Genomic DNA, 19,936 nt, shown 5'->3' with positions numbered 1-19,936 from the left:
AACTGTGGAAAATACATAATATTTTTATGTGTGCTTTATTTTTGTTTTTTTATTTTGTTTTACACAACACTATGTCTTGGAGCTCCTTCTAGGTCTACATATATTACTGCTGTGTTAAAAAAAATTGTTGTGGGGGCGCCTGGGTGGCGCAGTCGGTTGAGCGTCCGACTTCAGCCAGGTCACGATCTCGCGGTCCGGGAGTTCGAGCCCCGCGTCAGGCTCTGGGCTGATGGCTCGGAGCCTGGAGCCTGTTTCCGATTCTGTGTCTCCCTCTCTCTCTGCCCCTCCCCCATTCATGCTCTGTCTCTCTCTGTCCCAAAAATAAATAAACTTTGAAAAAAAAAATTGTTGTGTAATATTCTATGGTATGGATATATGGATATACTATATTTTATTTAAGCACTTCCCCAGTGGGAGGTGGACAGTTAGCCTACCTGCCACATTTGATACCCTTTCAAACAATGCTTCAGTGGCCGTCTTCATAGATATTTCCTGTGTATACATAAGAGTAGTTTTCCAAGATACATTCTGAAAAGCAGACATGCTGGGTCATATACAAAATGCAATTGCAATTTTAGTAGAATTGCCATTTTGGGGGGCATCTGGGTGGCTCAGTCAGTTAAGTGTCCAACTTCGGCTCAGGTCATGATCTCGAGGTTCGTTGAGTTCGAGCCCCGCATTGGGCTCTGTGCTGACAGCTCAGAGCTTGGAGCCTGCTTCGGATTCTGTGTCTCCCTCTTCTCTCTGCCCCTCCCCTGCTTGCACTCTGTTTCTCTTTCAAAAATACACAATAAAAACATTTAACAAAAAGAATTGCCAATTTTGCGTATAGCAGTAGATATAGTAATTCATGAGAAATCTTATTTTCTGAAAAGTCATGCTCCCCAAATAATGGCACTTATGGGAAAAAGTGGGCTGGGGAAGATCACTCAAAGTCTATGTAGCTTTATAACCAGAGCAGTAACAAAAACAATAACTTTCTCTCCTCAGTCACTCCTGTTCCAGGCCTGACCTTCAGCCTATTCTGATATAGGTTTGGTCTGGCTACATAGATTGTTCTATGTAACAGGAAGGTAGATCTTCAAGGCTAGAGGCTACCTAAGGGAGATATTTAAAATGCACCAAAACACTATCAAAGTGCAGCCAAAAGTGAAGCTCTGAGCCAAGGTGGCTTTCTTTAGGGTGGACACAGGAAGTGTAACCTGTCACAACCCCAGACCTATGCAAAGATGGGGGTGTCCCTCTCAGGGGAAGAAGGGAGGATGTGGGCACTGATATCGTTTGTTTGATGGGGCTGAAAAGACTCTGGCTTGTGTGCAACTGTTGATCTGAGCATTTTTGTCTTTCTTCTAAAAAGTTATTAATGCTATTTCCACTCTTCCAGCTTTCTTTGCTTAGGAAAAATTGTGTATGACCCAACATCACACTCTCATTTTACTGACATCATTATTCTATTTATCAATCATGTAAGAGCTATTTTATGTTAGGGGTGCCTGAGTGGCTCAGTCAGTTAAATCCAACTCTTCATTTTGACTCAGGGCATGATCTCATGGTTCATGGGTTTGAGCCCCATGTCAGGCTCCATGCTTACAGTGAGGAACCTGCTTAGGATTCTGTCTCTCCCTCTCCTTCTGCCCTGCTTGCTCTCTCTCCCTCTCTCTCTCTCTCTCTCTCTCTCTCTCAAAATAAACAAACAAAAAAAAACATTAAAAAAGAGCTAATTTATGTTATAAAAACATATGCTGTAGCTGAACAGATTATTGCTCATTTGCTTTCAAAAGTACTTGTACCAAAGACACTCTCCCAAGAAGTTAACTACCTTCACTTTTGGAGTTAGATTTATGTTGCTTTCGGACACATCACCCACTGTGACTGGCTCAAGTGGACCTGATATAATCAAGTAACTATAGCAACAGGATAATTTATTCTACATTCTACATGTTCTTTCAGAATGATGAAACTTAATTCCTTTGGGGCACAAGATTGATTTAGAGGTTTTCTCTTAAATTTATCACCTTTTTTTAAGGTTAATATTTTCTCTGACTCTTGGGGTGCTCAGCTGCTCAGTTGGTAGAGCATGTGACTCTTGATCTTGGGGTTGTGAGTTTGAACCCCATATTGGGTGTAGAGATTACTTAAAAATACAATCTTAAAAAAAAGTTCTCTTACTCCCTTCCAAACTGAGGATGAGTTTGTTTAACAGAAAAGATGAAACAAAGTAAGAATCGGATATTCCTGCCTTTTTTGAGACGTTGACTTTATGTGGCAGTGACAATCTTGATTTATAATAATATACCATACACTGCAAAAAATAGAGAAGACATTCAAATGGCTGACTTATTTTTTCAAGAAATAACAGAAAGAGCAATGCAAGGAGGAAATAATTATGAACACATTGTTAGGGAGGTAGACTATTAATGTATTATGGAGTATGGCAAAAACCGTTAGTTATTCTTCGGTGCTGTGGGTTGAAGTGTGTCCTCCTCCAAATTCATATGGGGGAATCCTGATCTCAGAATGTGACCTTATTTGGAGATAGGGTCATTACAGAGATAATCAAGTTTAAATGAGGTCATTAGAGTGGGCCCTAATCTGGTGACTGGTCCCCTTAGGAAAAGTGGAGATTTGTGCATGGAGACAAATACAGAGGAAGATGATATGAAGAGACCTAGGGAGGAGACAGTCATCCACAAGCCAAGGAGAGATGCCTGGAACAGAGCCTCCCCTCAGAGCCCTAGGAGGGAGCCAACCTGGTTGACATCTTGATTTTGGACTTTTAGTCTCCAGAGCCATGAGACAGTAGGTTTTTTTTTTTTCCTAATTTTCTTTTTAATGTTTATTTATTTACTTTGAGAGAGAGAGAGAGGCGGAGAGAGAGAGAGAGAGAGAGAGAGAGCGAGCTGGGGAGGGGCAGAAAGAGAGAGGGAGAGAGAGAATTCCAAGTAGGCTCCACACTATTTTCACTTTTTCGCCGACGCCGTTCATCCTTTGGGAACCCCTGGTTGTTGGAGCTGGTCTCCGGCACTGATGTAGGGCTCAAACTCATGTACCGTGAGATCATGACGTGAGCTGAAATCCAGAGCTGGACACAGCAGATTGAGCCACCCAGGTGCCCAAGTTTTTGTTTTCTAAGTCATGCAGTTTGTGGTACTTTGTTTTGGCAGCCCTGGAAAGCTAATGCACTCAATAACCACTTCCAGTGGTGACCTCCAATGAACCATGCCTCCCAGTATCCATGCCCTTATCATTCTACTCCCCTGGAATCTGTGGTGGGCCCATGACTTGTTGTAACCCACAGAATGTTACTAGAGGTAATACTGTACCAGTTCTGGGCCGATGCCTTAGGAAGGTCTGGAACTTAAAATTTTGCACTTTGAGGGGCCCTGTGTGGCCATTTAAGAAGTTTGGCTGCTCTGCTGGAGAGACCACATGGTAAGGCCTTGTAGAAAGGGAAAGATCTTGAATCTACACTGGGAGAGAAAGGTCCAGCTGTCCCTGCTTGTCAGCTGAAGTCAGCCTTCCAGCTATCCCTGCCAGGGCACCACAGATATGAGTAAGCCATGCTGGACATTATAGTTGTGGCCATTGTCTGACTGCAATTACATGGGCAATCAGCAGAAGAATCACCCGTTCAATTTAGGGTTGTGAGCGATAATAAAAAGTTGTTGTGTTTTAAGCCACTGAGTGTTGGAGTAGTTTCTTACATAGCAATAGATAATTGAAATATTCCCTTATTTTACAGCAATAGAACCCCCAAGAGACCAAGTACTGGCCAACAGGATATTCGGAGAAATAGTGTGTCCTACTTCTAGGACATGTCTTTAAATCCTTTTCCTCCAACCTGCTCTCTGGAATGTGGACATGCTGTTCATCTGAGACAATAAGTGGTAATCTCCTAGAGATAGCTAAGCATTGAGATAGCTGGTGTCCCTGCCACACCAGCTCTACACTGTTACACAAGAGAAAGATAAACTTGGGTTTCAATCACAGCAACTAAACCCATATCCTAATTAATACATAAGGAATAATTTATTGATGAAAATATTTTACAACATTGTTCTCAGGAGGCTGTTTCTCCATACTGCAGTGAATTAGAACACTGCCTTCATTGAAAGGATATAAAATACAGGATGATAATGGGAGATTATACATGCATATAATCACTTCTTCAGAAGTGATCCTTAGAATATTAATTCTAGGTACTTAGTTCTTTGTTCGTTGAAAGGTGAAATGAAATAAGGTCATTTATGTCAAGGGGTTTTAAAATAGAGTGGGGTGGTCATTAGGAGAAGGGCCTTATGCAAACTCTCACTGGTAGATCCGTGAACTTTTGAACTGGCCCAAACCACAAATATTCCAAGGACTCAACCCGAACACCTATAACTTGCTGCAGTAAGAGATTTTGTTTAGTGATAGCCTTGGCAACCAATTATATTTAGTCAAGATTAGCTTTCTGCCACCAATACCAACCAAAAATTCTTTGTAAACAATGTATACGAGCATTTCCTTTTTCTTTAAAAAAACCTCTGACTTTTGCTCCCTAATGGAACACTATTTGGGTTGCTACCCAAATCTATGTACCCTGAATTGCAATTCTTTGATCTCATATAAATGCTCTTGCTTAATTTTTGCTCTCTGACAGTTCTAGATTGACAGTTCCTAGTACATCTCAGAAAGAGTTTGGGAAGATTGCAGACCATGTCTATCTTCTATCTAGAGATTTGCAATGCACATGAACCTTTGAAAATTCTGTAGTGCCTAGATGTGTTCCACTCAACTAGAATCCCATGGAAGTCACTTTGGGAAATAGTGATTCAGAAGGGACTAGACTGGTTTGTGTTGACCTTGTGTATATTTTAGTGAGGATGAAAACTGCAATCCGAGTCAAAAAAAAAATCCATGCAGGACTAAGTTTTGTTACTCAGAAAGTTTACTGGGTAATATCCCGCTTTTCTTTCAAATAGCTCTTTGATTACTGTTGAGCTTTTTTTTTTTTTTAATGTTTCTTTATTTTGAAAGAGAGAGGGACGGAGGCGGGAGGGAGGGAGAGAGAGAGAGAGAGAAGGCTCAAGTGGGGGAGGGGCAGAGAGAGGGGGAGACACAGAGTCCAAAGCAGGCTCCACGCCTGCTGTCAGCACAGATCCAATGTGGAGCTCAAACTGTGAGAACATGACCTGAACCGAACGAAGTCAGACGCTTAACCGACTGAGCCACCCAGGCGCCCCCCCAGCTGTTGGGTTTTTAAAGAAAGTCTTCCTTCCCAGCCTCCGGGCTCTTAGGCATATCCCATGCCTCTTCTTCCAACACAGTAGACCCAGGGAGATCTTTTCCATTTTCCCAGCTGTCTGTTCCTCCTTGCGTGCTTTCTTTACCCAGACTTTGTTTTGAATGGGGCTCTCGCTCACTTCTTTCTGACCTAATTGTGGCCTCAGGTCAGCTCCAGTTCTGGCCTCCAGTGCCTTAGCCTGGGCCATGCCACAATCCTTGAACTTATGGAGACAGTTTGATATTCAGCAAGTTTTCTTAGCTGTGAGAAGGGGGGGAAATGGAAGGAACTAAAGCTGTCTAGGAGAACCATTGCCAAAACTCCAGGGGGTCCACCAGTCTTTGGATTACTGTTTGAGGGCACTAGAGCCGCCCTATCTATCTGAACTATGCTCTGTTCCCCTGTAGAGTGAAAGACTGAAAGATCTACTGGAAAGTCTCAGATCTGGAAAGGCTGCAAAAAGGAGTCAACATTTCATCACTTAGTCCGACTTGAAAGCACACGCCCAACAGAACTGGCCAGCTGCCAGAGGACCTTTCTGCAAGTTCCTCTTTTCCTACATCTCATTTTCTCCTTTTTGATTAATCTCTTCCTTCTGCTTAGTATCCATTTATGTCCTCACAAAACCATTGACTAAAACTATAGGCCTAAGGAGATAGAAATCAAGGCATTTGAAAACTTTCTGTGGCTGGATCACAGTAAAAACCTTGACCAAAGTCTAGTCAGGCTCCTCTGAGCTCACTTCTGGACTAAGCCTCAAACTCGGTCTATAAAAACTGCAGACTCCCTCCTTCCCCACACCTGCCTGGCCTTCTAGGCATGCAAACACACACACACACACACACACACACACGCATGCACACACACACACACATGAAGAGACTTGAACACACACTGGCATAGTATCTAACAGCTCAAGGCTATATCCCTAGGATGACTGTAGTCCCCCTGAAGATGCCTGCCTGCTTGAGAAAGTTCAGTGCTGCCAAAAGAATTCACCATTTGCTCCAGGCCAAACTGGTAATAGGCAGACAGCCCACTGAATTTCCTCACACAACAGTTACTTTCGACAACTTTAATTATAAATCCTCTCTCTACCCCTTTGAGACATAAATCTCCTACCACTGGGAACTGGTTTTTTTCAAGGACCTGAGAGCTGTCTGTTTGAAATGGAAACATTCAAGGAGGTAATGTCACTCTCTGCTGCAGTCCGGCGCACACCTTGCTCAGACTTATGCCTTTTGTCATAAACATAGGAGAAGTTGGTTTCTTCTCTGGATAAGCACCATTGAACGAACGCAGATGGCCTGGTCACATGGACCAACTCCCTTTACAACCCTCAGTGTCTTTCCCTTAACACCTCCTGCCTTCAAAAGATCTCCTGTCTTTCGTTTCAGCCAAGTTGAGTTCAGTTCATGCTGGACTTTGTTTTCTATTACAATTGTTATTATTGAATGAAGTCTGCCCTTACCCTTTTGACTGGAGCCTAGCTTTGTTTAGCCTTGACAGTCAGAGAGTTGTTCGCCTTCAGCTTCTCCCAACCTCCACATGCTCTTGACTTGTTCTCAACCCTCCTTCGTTTTCACTTCTCTTTCACTGACTGCTGGAAGTGCAATGGTCAGACTCTCCTGACAAAGAACAACCGTGGTTCACAATGAAGCATGGTGGAGGATGTGTGGTAACCCCATGGCTAGCTTATAGTCATTAGCATATTATCTGATTGATGTCTTCCTGAATGATTGACTCAAATGTTAGGTAAGACTTAATAAAAATTCATTTTCTCTGGGCTCTTTTCTTTCTCCCTTCCTCAACCATTTCTGTTCTTCCTGCATATCCTTTTTGCATCAGGGCATGCCCAGAATATTATAGTGGGGTTTTTAGATTATATTTGATGAAAGAAAATGCATTTTCCCAGCATAGCTTTTACTGAACCATAGCAAACCTGAGTTCTAACTGTCCCCTTCCCATGGCAGCTCAGGAGAACCGAAGGAAGGGTTCGAAGAAGGGTAGGAGGAACTTCCAGGGACACTGACTCTGGGTGGACGTTAATATTGTCAGTTGAGGCCAGAGGTGACTGGGTTTCTTGCTGAGTGCTTAGTGAGAACCAGTGTGGGTGAGGGATGACTTAACTCGATGTCTTGCCAGCCCTGGTGTGGCCCCTTATGGAAGGGACAGCCAGGGTTACCGCTAAGAAGCTGGAGGGTTTAGATGAATATGCAGCCAGCCATCCGTCATTCAAGTTAATGACTGTGGATCTTCCAGACTTCCCTGTCCACGCTGACATGCTATATGTGGCTGTGGTTGTCAAGGATGAGCTACTAGAGAGGCATCTTTGCCAGCCGGACCAGTGGAACGGAGACCGAGGAGTGAAACACCAACGACAAAATCTAAACTTCCAGGTGGGACAAAATTCTTCATCCCAAAACCAATGTACCTGTGTACCTCCAGGAAATACTATAGGACATTAAAAAAAAAAAAGGTATAAACACCCTGTAAATGTAATCTAGGCTGCAGGCACTGTGTTAAGCACTTTATAAACATTATCTCATTTAATCCTTTCAAGGTCCTGTCTGGGCTGGTTCCATTACTACCTCTATTTATAAAGAAAATGGAACTAGAGAAGTTAAGTGATTTGTTAAAGGTCAAACTTGTAACAGGTGGCTGAGCAAGGGCTTGAACTCATGATATGATCTCTTCCTACCTCTCTGATTTTGTATCCTTGCCAGGTGGTCTCTTGATCACCCCACTGGTCTTCTGGCTCTTGCTAAAAAAAGCCAAGCACACTGTGCTTTGACACCTGAGCACACGCTGGTTACGCCACCTGGACTCTCCTTCCCTCAGGTGACACATGGGTTTCTCCCTCCTTCCATCCAGGTCTCAGTTCAAACAGCACCTCTTTGGGTTTTCTTTAACTCTCTTATCTACAAGTGGGATCTCCCACCCTTATCGATCTTTATCTCTAAATTCTGCCCTATTTTTCCTTTTAGCAATGATTTTTTTCAGCCTGGACTACTGCCCTGAACTCTAGGTTGTGATGACCAATTGCTAACTTGACATATCTCCGCTTGGCTATCAGTCTCCTCAAAGTCACTGGAGCCATATCCAAAAGTGAACTCTGATCCCCCCTCCCACCTTCTCCCCAATCTGCTATCCTCCTCATTTCAATGAATGGCAACTCTATTCTAATCCCTGAGGGCAAAACCTTGGAGTCACTTTTCAGGTCTTTCCTTTCCTCACACCTCCTGCCCAATCTGTCAGCAAATCCTGTTCTCTACCGTTATCAAAGTAAGTCCCGGCTCCAACCACTTCTTACCACCTCCAGGCTGCCTCCGCGCCTAATCACCGTTGCTTCCCACCCAGATTAGTGCAATGGTCTCTTAATTGAGCTCCCTCCTTCTGCTCTAGGTCTGTTCAGTTTGTTGTCCACACAGCAGCCAAAGCGATCCTCTTAAAATATTAGACTGCATCACGCCTCTGCTCAAAACCACCAATAGGTTCCTATCTCATTCAGAGTAAGCGCTGGAGCCCTCACAATGGGCTAGCAGACCCTGTCCTATGTGCCCCATTACCTTCCTGACTCGTCTCCCAGGGAGCTGGAATAGAAAACTGCACTATTTACTGAAAGAGGGAATTATAGATCTGCTTGTTCATCTGTTTGTCATCTGTCTTTCTCCACCTGAATGTGAGCACCATGAATGCAGAGACTGGCACACAGTAGGTACAATCAATCTTGCTAGGATGAATGAACATTTAGGTGGACTCAGACTATCTGACTTCAAAGACCAGGTGCTTAACTCACTATACACCGCACCGTAAAATAGAGTTCAGGGCCCCGAGCTTCGGGGTACTCTCCGAATCCCCTGACATTTCCCAGTCACTGTTTTTCACGACCCTGCAGTAATTTGACACTACATTTGCCTGCTTTTCTCTCTTAAGGGATTTTTTTTTCACAATTTTGTGGTTTTCTTCTATGCTAATGGTTATCAAAACTAGTATTTCAAGTTCCACACATGAATTTTCAAACAGCTGCTATGCTGAGGCCTGGTCCTTGAGAACAAAGTCAAAACACTCACGCCAGCTGTCAGCATAGACGGGTACAGCCAATAAAGGTTGGTTCCCTGTCGCTTCTCAGGACAAAGAAAAGGCACGCATCAGTTCAGTTTTCAGCTAGAGTGCAGACGGAGGAGGCGGGACCCAAGAGTGGGGTGGCTCTGTGGCCCAGCTGAAGGGCTCCATTTTGCTTTATGGCTGCTCTGTAGGCTTTCCCTCATTTGCATCAACCTTCAGAACACAGAAGTAAAAATCTGTCTCCTGCCACCCCACTCCCAGTCAAGTGCTTCCACTTCCTTCCTATGCACTGTAAGAACAGGTGCTCTTCTGCTCTGGGAAGGATTCTCAGCTGAGGGAGCCACACATGCATGTTTTGCGCCTTCCTTTTTTTTTTTTTTTTTTTTAAATTTTTTAACATTTTATTTATTTTTGAGACAGAGAGACACAGAGCATGAACAGGGGAGGGGCAGAGAGAGAGGGAGACACAGAATCGGAAACAGGCTCCAGGCTCCGAGCCATCAGCCCAGAGCCAGACGCGGGGCTCGAACTCACGGACCACGAGATCGTGACCTGGCTGAAGTCGGACGCTTAACCGACTGCGCCACCCAGGCGCCCCTGCGCCTTCCTTTTTGAATGTTTCAGTGGAAGGAGACTTTCAGCTGCTCTCCTTGCTAGCTCTGTGATGCACATCACATCCCTTTTTCCGCGTTTGGTAAAAATGGATTTCTCATCTGTAGAATGGGTACATTCTTTGCTGCGTCTAGTGTTGTGTGTTTCAAATGAGATGATGGGATGCAGTAGTAGTTTGAAGATATTAGATGTATATGATTTTCATTTATAATAGAATATAAGTATTTTACAAGAAAATAGAAAAGTGGTTGACGTAAACTGGGGGTGGGGAAACAGGGAGAAGTCATAAAGGGGGACAAACTTTCAGCTATCAGATGAATAAGATCTGAGGATCTAATGTCAAGCACGGTAACTATAGTTGGTAACACTGTGATCATAAAGTTGAAATTTGCTGAAAGTAGAAAACTTAAAAGTTTTCACCAAGGAAAGAAAATGACAAGTATGTCGGTAAATGGACGTGGTAATTAACTGCAGGAGACGAATCCTATCACAATGTATACATATATCAAATCCCCGCTTTGTTTTTTTAATTTATTTTTAACTGTTTTGAAGATTATTTATTTATTTATTTTATTTTGAGCGATAGAGCAAGCAGGGAAGGGGCAGAGAGAGAGGGAAAGAGAGAGAGAATCACAAGCAGGTTCCGCACTGTCGGCACAGGACCCGATGCGGGGCTCAAACTCGAGAACTGCCAGATCACGATCCTGAGTCAAAACCAAGAGTCGGTCACTTAACTGACTGAACCACCCAGGCACCCCTCAAATCTCCACTTCACATCGTAAATACCTGGCAGTTTTATATATAAATTATACCTTAATAAAGCTGGAATTTTAGAAATAAGAAAATGCAATACTTGCAATCTATCAAACCCTTCTAGAGTAGGTAACTGGTCTTATCTCAGAAACACACATGTATGTGCCTCCTGGAGTAACCAATTGCATTGATCTCCTCCACCTAACCCCTCCAAAGAGTATTTAGTAAAATTTGAGAATTTTTTCTCCAAAAGATTTCTAGCACCTTTACAGAGAAAAAGAGTAGATGGTTTTCCAACTTGAGGCCTGTTCTGAACTTTCTTTTTATAACTCAATAGTGCTTCCATTAATTTTTCAAGTTTTGTGGTTGTTTCTGGTAAGATGTAATAAAATATAACATATAAGATACAATATAATCTTTCAAAAAGATTTAACTTAAAGAAAATAACGTGTATTTGTTTCCTAAGCCTGCTTTTATAACAAATTACCATCAACATGGTGGTTTAAACCATCACGCATTTATTCTCTTACAGTTCCGGTGGCCAGGAGTTCAAAATCAGTTTCTCTGGGCTAAAGTGAAGGTGGCTGTGCTTTCTCTGGAGTTTCTAGGGAAGGAACTGTTTCCCGGGCTTTTCCAGTATCTGGTGGCTTCTGGCATCTCTTGGTTCCTGGACCCTTCGCCTCTCTGCAAAGCTTTCAGTTTAGTATCTTCAAATCTCCCTCTGTTTCTGTCACCCTCACACTAACTCCTTTCTCTCTGTTACAAACCTCCCCTGATTCTTCTTAGAAGGACACTTGTGATCACATTTAGGGCCACCTGGATGATCCACAGTACTCTCCCCATCACAAGATCCTTAATTTAACCCCATTGACAAAGACCCCTTTTCCTCATAAGGTAATATTCAAAGACTCCAGGGATTATGACCTGGTTATCTTTGGGGTCTTTATTCAGCCCACCTTTGGAAGGGCACTATTAGTTTAAAAAAAAAAAAAAGTTCATGGGGCACCTGAGTGGCTCGGTTTGGTGAAGCGTCCGACTTCGGTTCAGGTCTTGATCTCACTGTTCATGAGTTTGAGCCCCACACTGGGCTCTGTGTTGACAGCTCAGGGCCTAGAGCCTGCTTCAGATTCTGTGTCTCTCTCTCTCTGCCTCTCTCCTGCTCATGCTCTGTGTCTTTCTCTCTCCCTCTCAAAAATAAATAAGCATTAAAAAAATTTTTTTAAGTTCAAAAAATATTTTCCTAAATAATAGTAATAATAATAATAATAATAATAATACAGTGCATTCTATGTGCTGGACACTATTTTAAGCATATTGGGGAGGGGAACGTGTGTATGTGTAATCATTTATTTCTCACTTTGAAGATTTTTGACTCAGATCTATTCAAGAAATGCAAGAGACCCTTTGGGCCACCTACATTGTCCACTTCATTTTTGTCTTGGTAAAATAATTTAGTTATTTCAGTAATAGGAATGAAAATTTATAGGGAAAGGGAGGTGGAAGGATTGTCTACCCATTCATGTTTCCAATAGGAGTACAATCATTTAAATTTGAAATGTGCTGTATATCTATCTTAAAGTATAATTTTTAGAAAGTTATAAGCCCCCAAAATGTTGTCAATGCAACTGCTTAACAATACATGAGTTAATTAGACAAGCGATGATAAACTGTGTGGATAGCAAGGAAGCTGAACTTTTTGACTAAAAGGACAAAAAGAGCCACAGTAGAAAATATAACCATGTCAGAATAACACTGATGACAAGATGTGCCTCCTGAGAACAGCAGGAATCCCATCCCATCCTGTGGGGGTGCATGGGCATTAGGAACTTTGATATAGTAACAAGCATTGCCTAGCAACCAGTCTACTGAATCACAGTGTTTAGTAAACTGCAGAATATAATTTTTACTACAAATGCCGACTTTTATTAATTCTCAGAGACTTACTCTAACTAGCAAGTCTTGATAATAATGATGATGAAACTTACATTTTTGAGCCCTGACTATGTGGAAAAGTACTGAGCTAAATACTTCAGTTCATTAATTTCTTAATCTTGTATGGGTAGGAATTATGAATCTGAGACACAGTAAGTCAGGTAACTTAACTCCAAATTACATGGCTAAAAAGTAGTTGAGCTGGGTGAAGATCCCAGGCAGCCCTTAAGAATAAAAATCAAAAGCTACAGAATAGTTTGGGCCAATCTTCGAGAATCATTGTTTTAGACAGTTAGACCATTGCTTCTTTCAGGGTTCATATGCATAACTATAAGCACTTTTATGACCTCTACTGAAGTCACCTTGGAACTGCATTATAATTACCGGGGTGTCTGAGTGGCCCATTTGGTTAAGTGTCTGACTCTTGATTTCGGCTCAGATCATGGCCTCACAGTTCGTTAGATTGAGCCCTGCATCCTGCTCTGGCCGACGGCTTGGAGCCTGCTTGGGATTCTCTCTCTCCTTCTCTTGTTGCCCCTCTCCTGCTTTCTCTCTCTCGAAATAAATAAATAAACATAAAAAAAAGATTGCATTATAATTACCATTTACCTATAGATTTCCTCCATGAAATTGTCAGCTCCTGGAGTTCAGAGAACTCATCGTATTCTTTTGTTTTCTATGGCCCTAGAGAAATGTCTAGCACATCTGAAAGGCTTAAAGTATGTTAATACTCTTCCTTTAACTGATTCACACGGTAGAGACAACCACCATATTTTACATCTCTGCTGATCTCTTTTATTTTAGTAAATATGTATTCACCACTAGCCATGTCAACCTCAGTCATGGAGTAGGGTGGCAATAAATTTATGGGTGATGCTCCCCTCCAGGAGTTTGCATCCACTGGGGGAGACAGGTGTTGAAGGAGCCATTAATATGATACAAGACGAGATGCCATCCGAGCAGGCTGTAAAAATGCTACTTCTGAAAGAAGGTCAGGGAGGGACTTGTGGGCAAGCGTTCAAGGTTGAGAGCTGAAAGCTGAGGGGTGGTAAGTCAGGTGGAAGTGTGGGGTGGTGGTGGGGAGGTCAGAGAGAGTGTCTGAGGTAGAGAGATGGTGTGTTGAAAGATGCAGAGATAAGAAGCATGAAGCACTTGAAGGCCTAAAATAACTCCATCAAGTTCTTGAGCCAATAGGCAAGAGGAAAATGCCACTGGGGGATTAAGCATGGGTCAGCTCTGAGAAGGCCCTGTTAGGAGTAGACTTTATCCCAAGGCACTGGGAAAACACTGGAAGGTTTTTGTTTTTGTGTTTGTAAAGTTTTTATTTATTTATTTATTTTGAGAGAGAGAGAGAGAGAGAGAAAGCATGAGTGGGGAGGGGCAGAGAGCAAGGGAGAGAGAGAATCTTAAGCAGGCTCCACACTGTCAGTGCAGAGCCTGACGTGGGGCTTGAACTCACAAACTGTGAGATCATGACCCAAGCTGAAATCAAGAGTCAGATGCTTAACTGACTGAGCCACCCAGGCACTCCCAACACTGGAGGGTTTTAAACAAGGTTAGTTGCTAGTTTAAAGGTTTAAACAAAGTTAGTTGTTAGTTGTTAGTTTAAACGAGGTTGCTAGAATTTATATCCAGAATGGTTTAATTAATTATGGTGCAGAGAATGGCTTGTAAGAAGTAAAACAGAAGGCAGGGAGACCAGTAAGAGGTTATTTCAGGGGTCCAGGTGACAGAGGATGGTGATGGCAGGGACAGAAAGAAGCTTCAGTAACAAATGTCTGGCCAACTGAAAACAGATCACTTAAGTTCCTAATTAAAGTATTACAAAAACACTTTCTCCAACTGCATCACTAATCTCATCCTTTGTGATATTTGGGAGGGAAGAGTATGTGGTTTAGTACTGCTGTGATACTAAACTCCATCCTAAAGGTCAAGAGAGTGGTGTCAGCTCCACAGTGAAGATGAATTGGGCCATGGTCTTTAAATGGTCCACCGTGGTGGGGGAGCTGGGGATGACTGAGGGGGCAGAGGCTGGACGCTGTCGTTTTCAACCAGAGCTTGCATCCCAGTCACCTGTAGAGCCCAGGGCCCCATTCCACGTCTACTGACTCACATTCTCCAGAGGTGCTTTCAATACCCTTCAATTAAGAACTTTGTGTCTAGGGCCGGAAGAACTGAGGGCCTGAATAGGGCTTTTCAGAGAATAGTGATGTGGGAATTACTGAGGAGGTATAATTTCCAGGACTTGGCAACCAATTGGATGTGACACAAAGAGAAGAGAAAGGTTTCACAGACAAAGGTATCTGCGATTGTCCTTTAGGCCCCTTATGACCTGGGATTTTGTGATAAGGGGATAAAGTCGCCCATGTGGACGCGGGTTGGATTTCAGCCCCCCCATGGGCCCCTCTGCCAGGTGCTCTGGTCCGTGCATCAGTCATATGCTGTGGTCCTGGTTTCCCACCTGGAAACTGGAGACCTAGGCCTTGTAGGGGTGGGCTGGTTAGCAAAGAGACGGGTGGGTTCAGTTTGGATCCTCTTGTGTTTGATATATGGTAGAATATCCATCCATCCATCCATCCATCCATAGCAGCTCCCAGGGGACATGGGGCTACTGCTTGTTCAAGACCAAGGGTGGAGCTGAGAGCTATTAGCATAGTGGCAAAGGCCAAAGGCAGGACATTGACTGGTGTAGTCAAAGGGATGATTACAGATAAAAAGCAGAGTTCCCTATTACTCAAGTGTAACTCCTGGCAGTCAAATTAAATTCATCAGGAATAAACAATCACTTACAGAGTAACCAACAATAGAACAGAATTCTCTCCCTAAAACTAAAAGGTTGTTTTCCTGAACCTTAATCTACAAAAAAGCAAAAAAAATTTCTATGTTTGGGTAACTTAAGGTCTTAGAGAGAAAGTAGGACAGAGAAGCCAGCCTTGTAGGAGCTTAGAAATATCACATTTTGTAAACTCAAACAATGGAGTGCCTACTAACTAAACAGACCATCAGTGGTGACATTAAACAGGGCCTAAGTTAAAGGGCACTGGGCAACTAATTGCCATGTACCGACTCTTGCTTGCTAGATGCTTTTCAGGATTTCTCCCCCATTTCACTGAGATGGTTATAAGTTCACTTTGCATCATTGCAAGTAATGTTTATTTGCATTTTAAGATATGTTTCCTTTTTTCCTGTGTCTAGTTTCCTGCTCAAAGTGTCCAGCCCTTTCTGATTTGGAACTGTTTTCTCCTGCTTCTTAGAATAACTCCGATGTTTGTGAAGGAACATTTGCATAGCTGAGTAGATTATTTCTCAAACTCAAAGCAGAGCAGAGCATTGCAACCCATTGCCAGTTCCTCTTAGATGTTTCAGTTCTCCTGGCAGAGAACAGCTAATAATATAAAGCAATGCTCACCGGACATTTCTACGTAAAACCCGGCTCAGGGTTTTACACGTGTTGTGCTATTTACCCTTACAATAACATTGTGAAGGGTATTATTATTGCCATTTTAGAAATGAGGAAACTAACCCACAGCCTTAAAAAAATGTGATCCAGGTCATCTCACTCATCAATGGTAGACATAGATTTGAATTCAGGTTCAGCTGGACTCTAAAGCCTTAAAATTTTTTTTATTATTATGGAAAAATGCACATAACATAAACTTATCATGTCAGGCATTTTTAAGTATACAGTTTAATGGCATTATGTGCATTCACACTGTTGTGCAACCACCACTCCGATCCACCTCCAGAATCTTTGGTCTTCCTAAACTAAAAGTCTATACCCACTAGACAACAATTCTCCCCTGCTCCTACCTCCTGGAAACCACTGTTCCACTTTCTGTCTCTATGAATTTGATTATTCTGGTTACTTCATCTAAGTAGAGTCGTACAGCTTTTGTCTTTTTATACCTATCTTATTTCACTCAGCATAATATTTCAAGCTTTCCCTAGGTTGTGGCATGTGTCAGGATTTTCTTCCTTTTAATGGCTGAATAATAATCTACGGTATGTATATACCAAATTTGCTGATGGACATTTGAGTTATTTATACCTTTTGGCTATTGTAAATAATGTTGCTGTGAACCATATCTCTGCTTTCAATTTAAGGTCCTAAATCTTTTTTAGTTTTGACTTTTTAAAAGTTTATTTATTTATTTAGAGAGCACGCCAGTTGGGGAGGGGCCGAGAAAGAGGGAGAGAGAGAATCTCAAGCAGACTCTGAGCTGTCAGCACAGGCTCCGAGCTGTGAGCCCCTGTGTGGGGCTTGAACCCACAACTGTGAGATCATGACCTGAGCTGAAACCAAGAGTCAGACACTTAACCGACTGAGCCACCCAGGCACCCCAGGTCCTAAATCTGAAGCACTGCTCCACAAAGCAGCAAGATCACGGCTTGGAGACCAGAGTTAATGAGCATGCAGTTTCCTTTACCTAATCCAGAGCAACACATCCCTAATATCACAAGAAAGGAAAGGAAAGAGTACAGGACTTTGTTACCTTCCCAACGACTTCCCAGTAGAGACACGGATGTCACTATTGTCAGTCTTATCATACCAAGAATTAGAGTCAGAAGTTACAAGATATAAGTCGCAGTTCTTCTTCTCTTTCATGGTAAAAACTGAAACAAACAACTCCCACATTTTTACCAGTATGGAAGATGCCTTTTTTTTTTTGTTTTTTAAGAAGAAAACTGCTCTTTGGTATAATTTACATGATGGCATCATCCAACCATACCCCATCCTGCCTGCCTGGTTCTCTCCGTGTGTACCCATGGGTGTTCTTGCTCATGCTGATATTTGCACAGATCTGTATCACTGGGAAGACACATTTCTCACTCTCCTTCAGTCATATTCTGTCTTGACAGAGCAGGAATGGTCTACTTCCTGGTAATTCCCTAGAAAAATGTAAAAACAAAACTCTCTATCCTGATTCTCCTTGGTAATCTCTCAGTGCCAAAGCTCTTCAACATTGCCTGTCGTTCTCTCTCCCTCTCTCCCAAGGCCCCCACCCCCTTCCTTCCTTCAGTGTCTCCTGATACCACTGGCTCGGGGGCCCTGGAAGATGCTGGACAGGAGTCACCAGTGTGTCAGGGATTCAAGAGACCTCAGGGTTTCAGGGGAAGGAACTGCCTGCACTTTGCTACTGCAACATCTCTCAAAGGTCCCAGGAAGATCCCACTTTCCCTGCCTCACTGCCCCCCTTCCAGCACCCAGCTCCACGCTTTTCTTACGGTCAGTCCTAGGAATGACTCAAAACCACAGGAATGTGCACCTGAATCCTTATGATTGGAAGAAAGGTATACAGAACTAAACGTGAGCATTAGCGTTTCCGGCTCCGCTCTGCCAGCAAGGAGGTAGCTGTCCCTTATGCAGAATGACAGGATCAAGAAAAGTAGAGTCCAAAATCTCAAACTGAACTGAGGGAGAACCAGGGAGGAAAGCTGGTAGACTAGCAAAAAAGCACATGAGGGAGATTTTATATCAGGAGTCAGAGTGCAAAGCCAGGAGATGGGGGAATCGCGTAGGGAAGGTCACATGATACAGGAACTTGAGCTGTGGTCCTGCCCTGTGATGCCCAAGCCGTGGGCTAAGGGTCGGGACAGAGCTCATAATAATCCTCCTCCAGTTCCGAAGGTCAGGCAGAAAAACATACCTGAAGGTCTCCCCTGTGGTAGCTTTTAAGCCTAAACTGCCTATGAAGAGAAAAACCATCTTAGAAGAGTGGGTATTTTGCATTCAGTCACTTATCGTTCTTAAGGAGAATTTCTACTGTGGTCCAACTTCATGTATTTATGCATCAGGAAATCCACGTTTTTGGTATTACATCCATGTTCCTTCTGAATTTTTTAGGCCGCGAGGTGGAATACCTTGTTACGGGCTTCACAGAATAGGACATTGGAATTCATGGGAATAGATATTAAATTTGAAATTGAATACAGTTTAAAGCAGGCACACCTGAGGCTTTGGCTGCCTGGCAGTCAGGCATTTGGAAGCTCTTGCCATCACCCCGCCTCCTCCCTCCCAACCAAGCAAAGATCTTCTCTGGCTCTTCTCCACATAGTCCCGACACCGTTATTCAAGACACAGCATGATGCCAACTCTTCTAAGAAGGCAGCCTCTGCTTCCCCACGCCTTCCTCCACACTCCTGCATGACCATTGGTCTTTCCCACAGGAGCACACTCTCATGACTTGTCTTAGACCCATGACATACCACACCTTGAGAGGGATCCTTTTGCTTCTTGTATTCTTCAGGCATTTCAGGAGTGTTGTCCCTTGAGAAGACTTGAGTGAAGTAGGCCCTTTGTATCGTGTGGTCCGTAGGTAGGTCCAGCCAAGGCCTGGGCCCCAGACTGGCTCTCAGAAATGACCTGCTGATTCAAGCATCAGGAAATCAGGATGAAGGGCCTTTCCTCTTTCATCATACCTCAGTGCCACGGTTTTGCAGAACCATTCAGAGGGATGACACCATGCTGGCTCAGCAGACCTTGTTTCCCACACGTTCAGTTAGCTCCTTCGGTGGCGATTTCCTAAACTTCATAACCAGAGGGGGACATTGGGCACAAGGAGAGGTTGGTGTATTAGGGTTTTACACAGAATCAGAGCTAACAGAGAGAGAAAGAGAAAGAGAGAGAGAGAGAAAGAGGTGTGTGTGTGTGCGTGTGCGTGTGTGTGTGTGCGTGTCCGTGTGTGTGTATGTGTGTGCGTGTGCGTGTGTGTTTACGCATGGAGAGAGAGAGGTTGATGTTAAGGAACAGGTTCACGTGATTATGGGGACTTGGTAATGCCAAAATCTCTAGAGTAGGCCGGCAGGTTGGAGAGTCAGGGAAATATAGCAGTTTTCAGTCTGCTAGCAGAATTCCTTCTTACTTGGGGGAAGTCAGTCTTTGTTCTATTAAGGCCTTCAACGGATCTGTTGAGGCCTGCCCACATAACAGAGGGTAATCTACTTTACTCAAAGTCCACAAATTTCAATTTAAAATTTTAATCTCAGCCAAAGACAGCCTCACAGAAACATCCAGAATCGTGTTTTATCACATATCTGGGCACCAGGGCCCAGCTAAGTTGACACATAAAATTACCGTCATTGTGCGGATGAGGCAAAGACATCTCTTTTCAAGTAGGGGAGTTTTACCCCCTGCTGGACTGACTTACAAATAGAGGCTTTAGTGGACAGGACTCACTTTTAAGCCTTATGTCCTAGTGAGACTAGAAACCAAACAATTCTCTAAATGGGAAAAGGTCAAAAGGGAGAGGCGCCATGCGGATCCTGGCTGTCGGTTTTCACAGGGAAGAGAACAGATGGGAAACC

At 43.2% G+C, this 19,936-nt stretch overlaps 1 long non-coding RNA gene across 2 annotated transcripts in view; it reads right to left on the bottom strand.

Annotated features, from left to right (window-relative positions):
* The window catches only part of LOC115512216, a 31,020-nt gene extending 12,049 nt beyond the window's left edge, over positions 1 to 18,971 (bottom strand). Inside the window, exon 1 of one of the 2 annotated variants that reach the window (XR_003968319.1) lies at positions 18,844 to 18,971. This is a non-coding gene — a long non-coding RNA (uncharacterized LOC115512216). Of the gene's footprint in view, positions 1 to 6,737; positions 6,987 to 18,843 lie in introns of those variants that run through there. The other variant, XR_003968320.1, reaches the window with a different exon arrangement.
* Between the last annotated feature and the right edge of the window lie 965 nt (positions 18,972 to 19,936).

Source organism: Lynx canadensis, chromosome B1 (genome assembly GCF_007474595.2).
Source record: "Lynx canadensis isolate LIC74 chromosome B1, mLynCan4.pri.v2, whole genome shotgun sequence".
NCBI lineage: Eukaryota > Metazoa > Chordata > Mammalia > Carnivora > Felidae > Lynx > Lynx canadensis.
This window is presented reverse-complemented; position numbering and strand designations above follow the sequence as displayed.